At 32.4% G+C, this 19,156-nt stretch overlaps 1 long non-coding RNA gene across 1 annotated transcript in view; it reads right to left on the minus strand.

Moving 5' to 3' along the window:
- Positions 1-19,156, minus strand: part of LOC138122666 (uncharacterized) — a 326,257-nt gene that overhangs the window by 30,381 nt on the left and 276,720 nt on the right. The window contains exon 2 of the long non-coding RNA XR_011156579.1: positions 13,032-13,397. This is a non-coding gene — a long non-coding RNA (uncharacterized lncRNA). The remainder of the gene's footprint in view (positions 1-13,031; positions 13,398-19,156) is intronic.

A 19,156-nucleotide genomic window follows, 5' to 3' on the forward strand; every position in this document is an offset into this window, starting at 1 on the left:
GTTTAGTGTTGCGACAAATTTTTGGCGCAGAATATCTACATAAGTAGACCAATGGTGCCTATTTTCTTTGGGATACTTTCTTCCATTTTGGAAATTTTTGCGAAAAGCTTTCAACTAATTACTGACCCAGATGAAATGACGCGCTTCTAATTGGACGGATTAACACAAATGACTGATTATTGATATATCTGTCTAATAAGAATTTATGAAATTGTTTAGATATGCAAATAAGACGGAAAAACCAGATGATGGCAGTAGGAGAGTTTAGTGTTAAGGCTAATCGGTTCACGATACAGAAGAGAAATAAGTGAGGCAGCAAAAACTGCACTGAATAACTTAAATTAAAATAGCTGTATATGTCCGTTCTTTGTAAAAAATCTACTATACAGTTAGTACGCGCGATTACTTTCTAATGAAGTTTAAATCTGCATGTGGAAATTGACCGCACAGCAATGACGATACCTACTCGAGTTTATTACTTTTAAATGAGTAGTGTTTCAATCGACCGACTATATCCGACGGATTTTAATTATTTTCAATTCTCGTTTATTTATACAGATTGGCGAGACTTAGGGAAACACTTAACCACTAAAATTAGTTGTTAAATACTCATATACTTATAACTCAATATTTGTTCTATTTTTTATTTAATTCTTAATATTAAATATAGCTAGGGCAAGAAGCATCATATAAATTACACTACTATGGTATTGGATGTTTTTTTTTTTTAATTTTACCTCAAAGTTGGCGTTGAAAAGTCGATTGTGAATGCACCACTCGCGTAAAAACCTAAGATTTAAACAGCTGATCCGCCAACGCCAACTTTGAGGTGAAATTAAAAAAAAAAAAAAAACACCCGATACTTTGTATTCTGTCACAGACAGTACTAAAAGTAACACTGGAATAAAGAAAAGCTTTTACTTGGTTTTTTGGTTAACTTCGTCCAGCGAGAGATTGGGAGATTTTATGATATGATATGATAACTGTCCGAAAAGTAAAATGCAAAATCGTATCCCACCTCCACCCGGCGGCACGGCAATTTTGCCGGAGTACATACACTATTACGGATATTACTATCAAGTAATAGTGCAGTGCTTATCAACATAATTACCGGCGTCTCGCCTCCACATTTTGACTTTGTTGTGTTTTATTATGTTCTGTGTCAATGTTAAGGAACTTCCTCACAATGTGACATGAGTATAATACTATACCTTTTTGAATTTCAACTATATACTATTATTGCTACAATAAAAAAAAATGTAAAATTTCATTTATATTACATACTTGCATAATTTCTAAAAACGTTTATTTAATCTGAGTAAACGATCAATATTTCTCATTTAGTTGTTTGAATCGGGGTTGATTAATAATAAATAAGTGTAATCACAATGCCAGTAACACAAAATTTTAATATGTAGTACATTCAGAAATTTCCATCTGAGCTCCTTCTATTACAATTCACAATTATTGTTCGTCTTCTGTTTTGGTAACCGTGGAGCTTCGCTAAATGTATGCTTTTAATCTTAATCTACAAGAATTTTCTTAGAGGTAAATCTGCAGAAAATACGGACCACTGAAAACACTGCAACTTGAGCACAAATATTGTCTTGTTGAAATTACATAGACAATCTAGTTTCCAGTACCGCGTCGATGTGTGGATAACAATTAAAAAATCTCTCGAATTCAAAAAAGACGAGTACGACAGTTATTGTATAGAAGACAGTACTGTAATAGCATATCGGATGTAAATAAAATGTTCTTCCTTGTGTTTTGCCAGTTCATCAAATACAACATTTTTCCGAGAGAATTTTGCTTTACATTTTGCTATCCAGGGGCTAGTCAAAATTACGTATATATTTTTTAAATGTCTTTTTATTCTCTATTTAATAGTGATATTGTAAAGTTTAAGTATTTTTTTTGTGAAATGCGCACGTCACCTACGCATTGAAGTAACACCATAAAAAATCTCGATTTCGGATCTTATCCTATCAGATCCGTTCATGATCTTATTTGCAATTATTTAATTATCATACAATCTGTCTTAATACTGTAAAGAAATATTGTTATTATTGTTTGATTAAACTGGCTATAGGTATTTACTGTGACAAGACATATTAATAAATAATATCGTTAGATGAACTTAATCTGGAATTACAGACGCTGTTTCTACGTTAACGCTAAGGATATAAAAACTATTCTCTAGCTTTAGCGCTTTCAAACCACTCTACTTTCAAACGGAATTGTAGTTTGGTTTTTGCTTGGTATATTTCCAGAAATAATTAATACGTCCAACGCATTAATTTGTTAATGCAGTGCAGGTTTAATAGATTAAAAATTACATTTTCTAATAATTGCATCTGAAGACCGGATGAACTGCTAATTGCGTAAGATTAATCAGATGTTTAAAAGTAGGTTGAAATGACATAAAAGTTCACATTTGACAAGCAATAAAAATAACAATTTGTCATAATAACAATAAATACAATATCTACACTTAATATGTATCAAAAACTACTGAAAACAAATTTTTGTTTTAATTAAAATGGTCGTAACGTTTATAAATTAACACGTCTCTACCTACATACAGTAAATATCAACTAACTCGGACTGGTCAATTTATATTTCTAAATAGTGATTTTTTGGCATAAACTAATTTTTTTCAATTCCACCCAGTGTAAGCAAAGGGGGACAACTCAAAAATTTTAAATGGCAATACGGCTGGAAAGTTATATTTTTCGAAAAGTCTTTGAATATTCTATTCAATAGTGAAATTTTATAAATAGATTGATTGATTGAAACAAGAAAGGATATCAGTAGAGTCTAGCTATTTTAAACAATCCCATGGTGTAATAGTATATTACATACCGAGGCGGAAAATATTCCATTCCTGACGAGAGAACTAGTTCTCGAAACACAGGAATTGTACTTTTGCCGAGGTCTGTACACTATTTTATTCACAATCAATCATTTAATAAAACCAGCAACATTATAATAATAAAAAATAAATTGACATTTTATTAAATTAGTTAACAAAAGTCACACCAAATTTGCATTTGCTCAGTGTTTTTAACAAACAAAATGTCCGATAGCGAAATAGTGTGTACTCCCCCAGAATTGCGGAAATCCGCACACAAATTAGCACTCAATCTCTTACCTGAGAAAAGCAAACTAGGATACGAAAAAACGTACAGAAATTTTCGCGACTGGTGCTATAGTAACGCCCCCACAGTTTGGAAATGGTTTCATTTCTGACCGATTAAGTCTCATTAGTTCATTATTTTTTTACGATTTCTGACTAGTTGAAATGAACGCGTGGAGTCGTTCACTTTCCAACCTAAGGGGTTGGAAAAGCTGTCCGTTACTAACTGATTGTGGATAAAGTTTCTTAATTGCGTTTTCTATTTAAATGGTTGATAAGCTTTTTCACGACGAGTTATTTAGTTGTCACATACGATGTTACCACCATACATACAGGGTGATTCATATAGTATCATACAAACTTTAACCGGTGGTAGATTCCAACCCCTAGACACTCTTACAAAAATGTTTAGGTTCTAAGGTTAAAATTGTTGAAGAGCGTACTACCACCTTTTAAGAACTGCAGATAAATGAAAATATTTTACGTTGAAACAAACTGCCAGGCATTGTTGTCAAAATGAAACTAAAGCGTACTTTACAATACCAATATTTTCTCTAGAGCAACAATTGTTTGCTTCTGTTATGACATTCATGACATTTGTTATAGGTACATTGGACGTAAAGTGGAATAATTTAGCGAAGAATGGCATTTACTAATAGTGAAAAAACCAATATGGTAATTTTTACCAATTTTTGATGTATGACTCAAAATTTTATTGTCAAGAGCCTTTTGAGACCGGAATCTGCCAATGGTAAAAATATTTTTCTAATTTGCTGTTTTAACAAAGCTGTTAACGCATTCATTTTGAAAGCTATTAACACATCCAAAATCTAGGAACTTTTTTCAGTTAGTAACACACATTGGCGGCAGCAAATTGACTGTGGTATTCTCTGCTATTTGCCGTATTTGTGGATAATTTATCTTTAATTTTAATTTCACTTGCGAAAAATGACAGTTATGTTTAGTCCAGATTCAAATTTAGAATTTTACTTTAAATGTTAACCATGAAATAAAAGTGTCACCAACTGTCACAAAATTCCCTAAATTACCAAAATTGATTTTATTTGTAAAAAAACATGTATTTAATATGGAAATTAGAAAAAATAGCATAAAAAACTGGTTTTATAAAACTTAAGAGCACTCGTCATTTACAGGCACTCCTGCCCGCGGCAGTGGTGCTGCAAATCTGACTCGTGTCTTAATTTAAGTTTTATAAAACTCATGTTTTAATATACTATGTATTATGAAACTATATGAATCACCCTGTATATACGTATAGTGGAAGTTACCGGAAAAATTTGAATTCCGATATTTGATCTGAAGTAAGCCCCATTTGTTTGCAGTGTATCATTTTACTAATATATTGTAATATTGACTTTAAAAGCTGCACTTTTAATGTGTTGCACAAATTAATTCTTTTCCATGAGTAATTGTAAAAAAGCATGTGGAGTGGTAAATCGATCCCTGCCTAATCGAGTGAAGTGATTCATGATACATCCGTTTTAATTTTTCCAGAAATAATCAAAACATAATGTCACATCAATACTTCCAGCGAAGAAGAATGCGGGCATTCTGAATTTTGTTAAAGATGGTGTGCCCTATAAAACAACAAGTTAGCAATTTTCTGTTTCCACAATGGAGCTGAACAGAAAACTAAAGCCAAAAACACTGGTACCTTAGCTGATATCAAAGTTCGGGACAGTACCTAAGCTCACTGTTTTTACAAAGAAACAAAAATGTGAATTAGTACAATGCATACAATATACAGGGTTATTCACGTAAGATGACGATCCCTATTACATTATCGTAATGCTCATAAAACATAGATAGCTTTTAACGTCAGCCTAATTAATGTCAAGTTCTGACAGAAAAATACATGTCTCAACAACGTATTATTTAATAACAATAATAAGCAATTAAAATCACAAAAGTAATGGGTAAGTAGGATCATGTCGGTTTTGTCATCGTTCGAAAACATTTTCAAATACTAAATATGAATGAAAAATGCAACGATGGATATACTCGAAATGTTTTGGATATGGATTGTCAAACTCAAGGTCGCTTAAAACTTATGATTGAACTGTACATTAGTGAGATCTGTCATATATTCCAATAACCTTATTGGCGCGCCTAGTTACTTTTGCTGGTAGTGCCAACTTAACGACAAGTCCCCAATCCACATCCATAACGTTCCGACTGTACACCTTTCAAACTAATAAAATACCTACTTGGATTCCTGATTTAATATTTAAATACCAGAACACAATGAATGCTTTGTAAAATTTATTTTGGGTTGCATTTTTACCTGGTCAGTCTCGTCATCTTACGTGAATAACCCTGTATGGAATCTATAATATACAGGGTGATTCTGAAATAAGTTTGGAAAAAAATATGGAATATCCTTGACATGAAATAATTCTGCGTAAATGACTTTTGTGAATCCTTGTATTTCCAACGCCCATGAATAGGGAAAATTTGTTCGAATTTGTTCACTTCATTAGCAACCATTGTGACATCAACTCCACGATAAAGTCGTAGGTGCTGCTTTGTAAATGTTTCTATTGAAATGATCGAAAGGAGTAGTAATGTCACGTTTGTGACTGACGGGCACCTTTTACCTTTAATTATTATTGTTGCTTTCAATCATTTGTATCTAGAAAACGAAAAAAATTTTATAAGATTTTTTTAATCTATGAGTTCTTCTGATCATCACCAATTGCCGGTTTTTTTTTCAATTTATTTCAGAATCACCTTGTATAGATTGACCATTCATGATATTCATTCTTTTGGCAGGGAAAAATAAAATTAAGCATGTGTATTTTACGATGAAAAGCGTAGAACTGCTTGACTCTTTAAAAGTATTTGGCAAATGAAATCTCTATTTCAATAATATTCAAGAGACACATTTATTTCGTCTACACTGCCGTATACCTACAATGTGGTTGAGTTCAGTCTAAATACGGTCCCAAAGAAAAACACAAAATATTCGCGAAAACAGGCCGTAAACACATCAGGCTAGATGAGAGCGGTGTTTAACCATTTTCTTGCCAATGAGATCATTTATATAAGATCTAGTTCGCTTACTTTTGGATGGCCGTTTATCAGTTATCACGTACGAGAACTGAGAACTTAGAGGTGATACTGAACTGAAAGCTAGGAGGACTACCTAATAATGTTACAATTGTATGTCTGTCTTCACACTGTACCCATAAGTTGCAGCCTCTAGACGTTGGAAAAATGTAACCATTAAGCATTTGTTACAAGTTACAACTATGTTTGGTAAAAGTGGATGACTAAATAACCCTGCAGTTCTTCTAATTCCCTAAAATATTCCTTACGACCCGGATGTTTGTTCTGATGTGGACTTGGAGCAACTGAAACTATAGCACAGCCTTTTAAATGTGAAACCATTCTCGCTTCAACTGTACTCGTCATTAGAACCACACATAATTATATCTCCATGCTCACCTTCAACTCACTATCGCCACCTGAAATTTCTACACAATCACCTTATTAAACCATAAGTATATTACCCCCATATTTAGCTCCATCAACATCTTCATCTTTACATTCTCATCGATCTTGACTTCCAAATACGCTAATTCCGTTCACTTGCTTTTCATATGTTACTCCAAGATGTAAGCCAGTAGTCAAGATATCAGGCAAAAGAGAACTGAATAAGAGATTGACAGAAGACACTCTTATTTTATTATTGTTTAAAGAAAAACAAATACATTGGAAGACGACAGAAAACGAACACTTTATCCAGAATTGAAGTAAGTATTACGTCTAGAAAAGAAAGCAAAGATATCTGTCTCTGGTAGGAAATGGAAAATGAAGGGGAAAGGAAAAGCACAGATATAATTATCAAGTGTCTTCTGAATCATCTTCAGATAGAATCTGCAGAGAGTGCAGAATGCATCAGTAAAGGACAAATAAAGCTGGTCTTGTAACGTTTTTCCTATAATAAACATTTATTATTATTCTTGTTTCTGATGTTATGATAATAGCACAGGCACATTTTTAGTTTTATTACGTTTCTTAATGAATACAGTTTGCTTTTATACTTATTTTTAAATATTATTTCAATAGATCTAGTTTGTGATTAAAAAAGTAGGTAGGTAGCTGTTTCTCCCATTTTTTTGTTATTAATAGTTTCACTTGCAAAATGGCAAAACAATTTTTTTTTTCAAACAAATCTTTGGATAGGTCAATTTTAGTTTATAAAAGTACATGTTTTAGTACCAAAAGGGCTATCAGAATCAAGAAAAAAATAGGGGGTTTCCATTTAAAAAAACTATCGATGACGTCATAACTCGAAAACAAATGACCGCTTGGAATTTTATTTTGTATTAAAATATGTATTTTTATAAACTAAAATTGACCTGTCCAAAGATTTTTTTGAAAAAAATTTTGTTTAATTTTTAATGAATTTATTCCATACTTTTGCCACTCACTGTATATTGGCATAATTTTATACACGTGCAAGTTTTAAACGATCATTTAATAAACTCTCACAAAAAAACTGTTGCGACTTAAAATTTTGAACTCTCCTCGTATTTACGCAAGTAATAGTCAATCAAAAGCACTAAAAAAATCCGTCTGGATCGTGTTTCATGATCCAATTTACCTCAAGTTTCAGTTGCCTTATTATTGATCTCAACATTTTCGTTATCATCGGACAACCATTTTTTAAGCTTAATTCATTGTGTAAAATCATTGTAGACTATCTATAGAAGAACCACAATCTTATGCTATTTTATCGTGGAAGAGCCACATTGTGGATTAAATTAAACAGTATTTTTTTTACCGCGGATCTCAATTTTATGCACTTTCCAGAAAAACAAACTTCTTAATTAAAAAAGGTAGAATCAAGTTTCACATAAGTATGTTACTGTCAATAAATAACCATGTATTGATAAAGTGTTTTTCATTTATCAGACATACATACCAGCTTCTTTCACTTTAAGGAAAATATAGTTGGGCCAATAGAATATATCTGCCTGCATTACTTTGATCGAAAATTACGAAATTGGCTTTTGACACCCAGAGGGGACACATAATAGCGACAAATTCAGCACCGTACTTTACCTTCTTGGCCAGGATGACCAGCTTCTTAGAAATTTTGATACGAACAAGGATCTAATGATGTATGATTTTAAAGTAACTTACGCAGAATGTAGCTGGATGCGCAGTGAAATTATGGGAAGTAGTGGGGAGAGACCCACTGTAAAGGAAGCCGTTGGAGGACCGAAAGGTCTTTCTTGCAACTCGGATTTCTCATTCTACATATACAGTCTAACTTTGAAGGGTGTGCAGATATTTTAACATGAGGTAGTACGTGTTAAAAGAAGACAAAATAACCCAACTTGCCTTATACAAATGTTAATGGTTTAAAAGAAAATCAAAGGAATCCTTTTGTTTGGGAAACGCTGAAAAATTTCAAATTTGGCAGGCAGTTTTGACGTACGAGCAACCTAAAAAGTCAATTTTTCATGTCACTCGAGATTATCTTTGACGTTTATGTTTAGGTTTTTTGAGTTTCATCATGAATCTTTGATCAAATTTGTAAAGTGATGATGAAATAGTTCCTGCAACTGATTCAGAAGTCAACAAAGGCTTAAAGCAACAAAGTAAAAATACTGTAATTGTGAGTAAAAGAATTAAACGAAACATCAAAGAAGTTGGTCGAAATGCCTGCCATCGCTCGCAATGCAAGCTTCAGTACGACGTGTCCAAGAAAGCCGAACTCGATTCAGAATTCACAAATTTCCTGAGCGGTGTTTTAAACGTAAGGAGGCGGTGCACCACTCATGAAGGTATCACATTTTTTGTCGAATTGCTAGAGGAATTTCCTCGATTAAATCTGGCAAAACTTCGTTTAAAAATTGAAGATAACCGTCTACATTCAAACGGCGCGGCGAGGTGAAACTTAGGGACCTACGAGGTGATTTTCAACACGTTAATAAAAATGACTCCTGGAAGTGACGCTCTTGGATTTCTCGAGGAATGTTTTCTTTTGCAACTCAAATGCTATCTCCTCATTGGTGGTCAAGATCACGCTTATTCATTTCGAAACGCCCGAAAGCGCGAAGATGCTGCACAAAGTTTACAAAGGTTCGTGCATTGGGCAGTATCCTTTGAGGCAACCTTTCACCGTAGATTTGCCATGCTAGCTCTGAATGTCGACTGGCTTCGCCATAGATCAAAAACCATATCGGTTTTATCCAGGTTGATGAAAGACATTTGTGATTTAAATTGAGGTTAAAATTGATATTCTTGTCAAAGTGACTTAATTTTGAATTAAATGACAACAAAAAAAGTCTACTATGATTGTTTTTTACCTATTTTTTCATAAAATTCAATGGCTCCCAAACTTTTTTTGCAAAACTTTGAGCCCCTTTTTCTCGAAAAATATCAACATTTGTGTAAGGCATTATTGGCTCAATCGTTACTTTTTGTGGGCTTCTATCACAGATTCAAATATCTGCACAACTTTCAAAGTCACCCTATATTAGTTACCCTATTTTTAAAATCATAGTATCTTCCTAAAGAGAATGCTGCTTGCTTTAAATAAATTGATATATTGTGCGACCCCTGTTATCTATAATGCTTTGCAAGAGGGTGGTCACGCTAGCCAGAATACTAGGAGGACGTGTTTTAGCATTGTAAATCATCTTCGTTGTCCTAATTGTGCTAAAAGCCACAAGGGAAAATTTTGAAATGTGTTTTAAACAGAAATACTTTGCTTATGTTTAATTTATTGTACTGAGACTTTTAAGATGAAGATAGTCTGACAATTTCGTTACATTTAATACAATTACATTACAATACAATTACAATACATACAATTCAATATAAATTCGAATTTTTGTACATTCGTAAATCATCATGATCTTTTGAAATACACAGCTCAAATTTAATATAATTTGTAAATCCGTAAATAGAGCCAGCCCATTCTAGATACTGTATTTCGAGATGAAGATATTGCAAGAAGTTGTTATAAAAAGCTGTGCAGAAAACAATTTTAGTCTCTAAGTTTGAATGTAAAAAAAGCGTAAGAACTTGTCAAAAATAAATGAAAAAACCATAATAAATTGTTAATGTTTTATTCAACAAAAATTGAAACAGGTAATGAAACATAAATGATATAACTGTCCGAAAAGTAAAATGCAAAATCGTATCCCACCTCCACCCGGCGGCACGGCAATTTTGCCGGAGTACATACACTATTACGGATATTACTATCAAGTAATAGTGCAGTGCTTATCAACATAATTACCGGCGTCTCGCCTCCGCATTTTGACTTTGTTGTGTATTATGTTCTGTGTCAATGTTAGGGAACTTCCTCACGATGTGACATGAGTATAATAATACGAGTATACCTTTTTGAATTTCAACTACCAATGTGATATCTAAATCCAGAATTTTTAAATTTTTAAAAAGAGATTGCGGTACTATTCCCGTTGCTGAAATTACAAGTGGTAAAATCGAAATTTTTTCTAAACACCAAAGATTTCTCATAGCAACGGAGAGCTCTAAATATTTATTAATTTTTGTGTTATATGTCTGTGTTATATTATGTGAATTTGGAACAGCTATATCTAAAAGATATGCTTGCTTTTGTTGTTTATTTAAAATTATAATGTCTGGTCTGTTATGCTGAATGTGAATGTCAGTTAAAACTGTGCGATCAAAATATAATTTGTAATTGTCATTTTCTAAACAACTTTCTGGTGTATAACTATAATGTGGTTGTGTATTCTTTAATAAATTGAATTTAACAGCTAAATTCATGTGTATAATTTTAGCGAATATATCGTGACGTTTTTTATATTCGCTTTGAGCCAAAACGGTACAAGAAGAAATGATGTGTTCAATTGTTTCCCCTTCAGTTCCGCAAATCCTACATTTATCAATGATCGAAATGCAAAATTAGTATTGAAACTTGCTTCCAGGGGTTAAAATTGTATTCTGAACAATTTTTTATAATAAGTTCTTGGGATGTCTCCAACGCGAACCCAAATATAGAAAAGTGGAACTATTCGAAAGGTCGCAGTTAGCTGAGTTTACAACCGACAACAAATATTTCAAAAGATGCAACTCATAAAGTTCTACGACTGCGTGAAGATTCAAATTTCTACTTCTAACACTAACAAAAATATTACATTAAGTGCGACACACTGTACAAAACATTACCATTACTAAAATTAATTTAGTTGAAAATTTAATTACATATTCTCAAGCGTTTGCATAATTATCTGTTATTCTTAAATGAATAAATTTAAATTCATTTTGTTGTTTTGCACAACTAAAACTTGTTCTACATCGTCGTAGGTCAGTTCGACCTTACCTAACTTTATTTATTACGACCTTTGCTCTATCCAAAATAACAAAATGCATAAAAAGTTGTTTGGGTTTATATGGCTGACGAGTTGCAACGCTGCTTTTATCTGCATTAATAAGTATGTATTATTATTTATTTTTTATTTGCAGTTATAGTTAGATTGAAGATAAATAATAATTAATTCTCCACATAGCATTATTAAGAAAATGCATAAAAATTTTGCGTTTAGCCATTAATATATCATCAAAATTAGAGTTTAACATTCTAATAAGTAATAATTTAAAATTTTTAATTTGTTAAAAAGGATAAATTCTCAAAAGTTGTTGAAGGTAATCTTGGCGAAATAATAAAAAATAACAGTATCTTTTGAGCTAAATTCATACACTCGTAACTTTAATTAAAGTAAAAATGTTGCTTAATGTAAATGTTTGAATAATTAGCAGTGCATTTTGAAAGAAACATACGTTCGATGTTCGACAATTTTCCACGTTGGCTATTTTGTTTACTTTGTCATTTACAGAAACACTAATTAACCAAAAGATATGTAATAACATTAGAGTAAATATCAAACACCGGTCATGTTGCATAAAAAAATTGAAAATAGAAGCAATGGAACCAATAGAAGAGTAATATAAATGTTACATTAAAATTATATCTTACCAGAACAATATTTAATATCATGGTGTAAGCAATTAAAAAAAATTGAAACAATTATTTTTTGTTATTTGCTATAGTACCTACAGAATTTGTAGTTTTTTTTTTTAATTTTAGGTTTAAATTATTTCTAATAAAAACCTAAGAATTGGTGAGGCAAATGTTCAGAAATTTGTACATAAGGAAGCGAGTTTTAGAAAATGTTGTTATAACACAGTTACAAAGTTAATGATTTATGCAAAACTTGTTTTTTATTATTTCAGAAACAAAATTTAATCTGCACGTAAACATAAATAAAACTGGAGTGTCTGTCTGTTATTTCGATGTTTTAAAAAAATTTTGAATTTTTTGAGTTACTAAGGCCATGCAGAAGTCGACATTTTAGGTGTTTTTAGAATTCCTGTTTGTCTCGTTCACTGCTTGATTGCGTTAATTCAAAAACTACACGTCAGAAGTTAATTTTAAGAAAGTACGATTATTATTACATATTTATCGATTTTTATACATAATTTCATAATTCTTACTTAGTTTAATTTCTTAATTTGTTAGGTTAGATAATAAGTTTACATTTTTAAAGGGACTTAAATTTCCCTACATTTACTGCAGCTACATATTTTTCATCCACAATGCTTTACTTAGTAGTTAACAGGGGACAGCTCAAGCAAAGAGATAAGTACACGAATTTTTGGACACATTTTCAAATAAAAATTTTGTTTGGTAGTGATGTTAGTATGCTCAGTATACTTGAGCAAAGCCGCAGACAAAAGCTGGTGCCAATTTATTTTCAGGAAAACAAATTCAAATATCTTCAAACGGTCGAAAATCACCCCTTTGTGTATCTCCATTGAGACGGTTAAAGTGTCTTTTTTTTTCTGAGCGGCGTAGAAGTACTATGGCGGCCAAAAAATTTTGGCCGTCACTTTCTTGACATTCAAGTAAAGTGTAAATAAACCTTTAGGAATCGTAACCCCACTTTCGATTCTTGTCAGATTGACAATCAATTTAAACTGTTTGAAGCTCAGATATTCCAAAAATCCGACATGAATGAACAAAATTAGAGCAATCGTACATAGATAACCTGAGGTAAACGTTCTGTGTAGTAGAAATGACAAAATAATTTTGAGTTTTGAAATTTACCACCCAAAAAATAACGTTCATAATCAAGACGGTAATCATGATGACAATAAAGTACGGATTACAATTTTTTTTTTGAATTGACAGACAATGACGGCCAAAATTTTGTGGCCGGCATAGTACCTACTTCAAGTCCTGGGAGTAGAAGTGTCCCATAGGCGGCTCGACCAAGTCAAATGTTAGGTCATTTGAAGTATTTGTCACGATTTATTTATCAATTACAATTATCAGTTACACGACATATTATGTAATAATTAAATTATCCCTATTAAAGAAAAGGATCTAAAAAAGCGAAATAACGAAATTATGATCCTATATTTAACCGCTTGCCCTATGATGTATCACGAGCCGCCTGTTCTGGACCTTTTGTGGGCGTGTCCACGGCGTGGATATAGATGTCAGATGTCATGATGTCAAAATTAAAAAATAACCGTTGATGACCGTTCAGTGTTAAAAACGTAAACAGCTGTAAGTTGTAATCGTTTGTTATTTTGGTTTTGATAATTTTTGTTATATTTAGTGAATAACTAACGCCGTTGGAAACAAAATGCATTCCGCGCCTCGAGAATAACAAAATAATTGACTCAGATCGTGGCAAACTATGCAGAATCTAGTTCTACCAAAGTTCCGAAAAGTGTATGATTGCTACATAATGCTCATGACGAAAAGTATCTGGCTACAAAGGTAAAATTTCCCTAGAGGAAGAATTAATTATTATTATTATAGGTTATGTCTGACCGGCGCTTGTAATATTAATGCAACTGAAGGGAGAAAAATAAATGAGTTTATGTTTTTTGTGACCCGCTTGAAGATATAGTACTGTACAGTTCTATTAAGGAAAAAAGCGTACAAGTAGTGAACCCAATTTTGGCTAAATTGTCATATTATAAACCTATCTTTTAATTGTTGTTACTTAGAAACCTGAAACTAAACATCTGCTGATAGCTGGATTTTATCGATGTATTTTCCAGAGATTTTAAAGTGTGTACATTTTTTGCCTTATTTATTAGGCAAGCATTACCAAATACTACAAACACACCTCAAACTTTTATTCATAAATTTATAGAAAAATTTAAAGATTTATAGAGTTTATAAAAGCAATTTTCACACATTTGACATACAAAATGTCAGAAATACGTTTTCTTGGAAACGATTAAATTAATTGTCCCATTTACAGTAGCCCTTAATACGTGTACGCTTTTTTTTTTAAATTGAAGTGTACTCAGAGTACAAGGTCTTTTTGTGCTTCGCCCAGTTGCCGACCTCAACTGCATTTCGGTCTTCAATCTCTGGGCTTGGCACAAAAAGACTCATTTCTACTCTTTATGATATAATATACTAATCTTTAATCTACAGTACCGGCCAAAAGTAAAGAAATAGTTGAAGAATAAGTATTATTTCTTTTTCTGCCTTTTATTTAAAATCAAACTAGGAAAAAACATTGTAGTCAAGGACCTGAAAGATGAAGTAAAAGAAATCGTTACGAAAAAAAAGTAGTTTAAGGAATAATCAATTGATTTATTTTATATGAGATCAAAAGTAAAGAACAATTATTCTATATAATCATTATTTATTAATAAAATGTAGAGTAGCCATTATTTTTTATCCCTTCAGCAGATCTTCTAGGCATAGAAAAAATTAATTTGTCTATATACCCTGATGTTATGTTGTTCCAGGCTCTTTGTGCTGCCTCCACCAAACCCAATTGCCCGATGAAGGTGGTCGCAGAGGTTCTCTATAGGGTTTAGATCGGGACTCTGGGCCGGCCATTTCATTACGTTCACTCTTTCTGCTGAAAACCACTCCTTTACGATATTTGATGTGTGTTTCGGGTCATTGTCCTGCTGAAATGGCCATCGAAGGGGCATATTGTCCTCTGCAAACGGAACCATTTGTTCTTGCAAAATATGCAAATAAACAAATCTGTCCATTATACCCTCAATGAGATGTAATGAGCCTACCCCATGAGCAGAAAAGCATCCCCAGAATTTTACATTTCCAGTTCCATGTTTAATGGTACCTCTTGTGTACTTAGGATTGAATCTTTCGTTCCTTGGACGGACGTCCTACCCATTGTATTCCATCAGAACTGCACAAGTTAAATTTAGTTTCGTCAGAGAGTAGGATGTTTTTCCATTGGCGCGGTGTCCAATTCAAATGCTCTTTTGTAAACTGTAACCGGGCTCTTCGATTTTGAACAGAAGTTAATGGTTTCTTTGCTGGTTTTCTTCCATAAAGTCCAATTTCCTTTTTTATTTTTACTGCATCCCAAAATGAATTCTGCCTTGACACCATTCCTATTTTTTTTCTGTCAGTGGTTCTGTCGGTTTTTCGAGGACTTCCTAATTTCGGAACATTAACTAAGCTTCTTCTTTGATTGTACAAAGCAATTGTTTTTGAAATAACTGACCGATTCAGATTTAACTACTTTGCAATATCATTTTGTCACTCTCCAGATTAAAACTTATCAACTGTTAATTTTCGCATAAATACAGACAAACTTTTACCTTTAGGCATCTTTATTTAGCGTAGACAGGGTGGTCCCGATATAAGCTGCCAAAAAAATTCTGAGTTATTAGAAGGATCTAACAAGTCCGGAAAACCCCTTTTTATTAGGTCCAAAATAATGGGGATAAATTAACCCTTATCCACACTTATTCGACGTTGCTGGCAACAAAAATACGTACCCAGACAGGAATTAATTGTTGGTGTTTGTAAGAATGACAGTGTCTGTTGTGAAGTAATCGAGCTTTTTCGATTACCAGTTGAGTGAATACACAATTAACTTCAACAATAATATATTGATGTAAAAAGGACGTTACAGATAAAAATTGGAGATGTTACTGGTTACAAGTTTTCATGCGTATTGTCGTCTTGTATTCTGTCTAAAACCTAAGTAAGCTTAGGAGCAGGTATACAGGGTGGGGGTGCGCAAGGGCGCGCATTTAACACGCAGTTTTTAATCTGTTTCTTTACTTTTGGCCGGGACCATATAAATAAAAATGAAATGTTGTTCGTTGGTAAGCACATCACTTGAGAACGGCTATACCGATTTGGCTATTTTTTTTTTAATATTCGTAATAGTCCGAATAAAGTTGCCCGGAAAATTGGAAAATTCGGAAAAAACTGAGAGTGCTTTTTTCTAAGGGATTTTTGTATGAACTCAAGACCATAACTCAGGATTTGAACTATGGATATGCCGATATGCGTAATTCTTTTTCTGTTTTGTTCATCATAGTCTGTTCACTTTCACTTACTTTAGTAAGTTTGTTAAAAATACAGTTTTTTTTAATTAATTCAGTAAATTCGCATTTTTCACCCCCTCTTCTAATCGCGTACCCGTATGTCTATTGTCAAACACGGAAGTGTCATCAGAATGATCAACTTTTGCATCACCAACATACAACCCAAAATTGGCGTATTAACTACATACTTACTACCTTATCGAGGATGTTTAAATGTACATTAAAAAAATATGGGAAACATTTTTCAGACAAAAACATCAATCATTGTTATTATTATTATTAATGGTGATACAATGTAAACAAAGATATACTCGTACATCATTACCTTGCAATATTACCGTAGTGGATTTAAAATAATTTTTTCGTTTTCCAAAGCTTCTAAATTCTCTATTATGTAGGATTAGATACTGGTAGTGAGTGATCTTGTACTTTGTGATAATATGTACGATTAGAGGTAGCTGTCATGACAATTTAATACATATATTTCGAAATAATTGACCTGTTAAGAGCTACTTTCAAAGACCGCTAAATCAGCAAATAAGTCCAATAGATTTTTTTTTTACATTTTTCTGACGTTTACGGAAATCTCTTCTACACCGTTAGTACGCCATTTTTGGGACACCTGTATAAAATAAAAAAACAAAGTTATTTATTAAAATTTAACATAAAATAACATTTTTAATTTACAATGCGAAAATTTCCGATAATAATGCGGAATCTGGAAAAGTGCCCCGAATGCTTGCAGCGTTTCCACGTTGAATGGCAAGGGAAATCCTCTCAAAAAGGAATTTCTTAGATTTTGAATCCCCTGATTCCGCGATAAGTCGGTCTCCGATGACATTAATGAAATCTATTGTTTCTTTGCACCAAGGGCCTAAGGTTTCAAAGGCTAAACCTTTAAATATGTAGTTTGACGAAATAATTGAACGATATTTGTTATGTTTGCGTTTGCAAGCCATTTCAGCGGCAAAACCTGAGACTTCAGATGTTTTCAATACGTAACTGTCTGCAAGTGTATCTACGACAGTAACGTCCCAAACCAAAGGTTGACCTTTATTCCACGGTACTAAAGTCATCCCATCAGGGCGTTTTCCGTCATCACGAGATAGTCCGTTTGGTTCTAAAGTTGAATTAACATCACAACCTTTTATTATTACTTGGAACCCAAACAAAAATTTGAGCTTTCTATTCAAAATTTGTTATACCTAACTAATTATTTATCACATATTTTTCTGTTTTAACATAACTTCTTCTTGTTGTTTAACAAATATGTATATTGTTGATTTGATAATGTTGTTTTTCGAGTTTTTAATAGAAATTCATACTCATTTGTAAAATTTTTACAGAGTGTTTAAAGTTTAAAGCGTATGTAACAGGAGTAACAAGACTCTATTTGAACACAAGTTATAGTTAGTTATAAGGAATTATGTATGTACTTATACTCATAATGAATCGAAAATGAATAGGAATTCAAGCTGGTTTGTTAATATATACCGCGATTAAATTATAATACAGTCTGTTGAAAACAGCAAGCTGTTCAAGTTGAAGGTCGTCCACGGTGACGATAATACGACTAGACGGATTTTAAATGTGTTAATAACGTTACAAAAATTAGAAAGGTCAGTTTTCTGAGCATTAGTAAAAGCTAGACAGACACCATGACCACACTATCGACTCATTTAATTAGCATCACTGCTACATATTTTTAACTAGTACGTAATTTTACGAATCGAAGACGAAATCTGTGGATATTTTTACCTGATTTGGTAAATATCGTAGATACTTTGGCAAATTCTAAAGGAATAGTTGTTTTTTAGAAATCACAGTTGCTTGCGGAACTTAATTTAGCAGTTTTTCAAATCCATGAAATTTACGTCAATGAACAATACTAATTACGAATTATGAAACTGTTAAAAATAATTGTTCCAGTCAGACCTTTTTGACATAACGAGAATGAGTACGAAATATGCATACCCACATAATACACATACATCTTTATACCAAAATATAACAGATGTTCAAATTTCTGTTAGTAAGTAGGTGTCACCGAGTTCGAAATAATGGATCCTCGATTAGATTTTACCATCACACTTTAAAAACCGTTAGCTTATAATTTAATTTTTTATTTGTTACAAATAATTAAACGCCTTTCACCATGTTAATGCTGCACTTGGGATTTCCATTCAAACGTTTCCACTGGTAGAAGTTAATATGGAACATTTTTTGTACACTGTTTCGTCTTCTATGTTACACTTATATTAGCATAGGTACATTATTTTAATCCTAATTCACATTTTTAAAAATTACTCTTAATTAAGTGTTTGTATGAAATCCTAATTTAGGTTTCGTTAAAAATAAATGTTTATAATTAGGACTTATAGTCTTAAATCGCTAATAAAAAAAGCAAATATTAATTATAATCATAAAATAACATTTTTAATTTACAATGCGAAAATTTCCGATAATAATGCGGAATCTGGAAAAGTGCCCCGAATGCTTGCAGCGTTTCCACGTTGAATGGCAAGGGAAATCCTCTCAAAAAGGAATTTCTTAGATTTTGAATCCCCTGATTCAATTATAATCTAATTTATTGACTTCATTAATTAATATTAACTACAAATAATTTCGTCGTGATCA

This window comes from Tenebrio molitor, chromosome 1 (genome assembly GCF_963966145.1).
Source record: "Tenebrio molitor chromosome 1, icTenMoli1.1, whole genome shotgun sequence".
In the NCBI taxonomy this organism is placed as follows: Eukaryota; Metazoa; Arthropoda; class Insecta; order Coleoptera; family Tenebrionidae; genus Tenebrio; species Tenebrio molitor.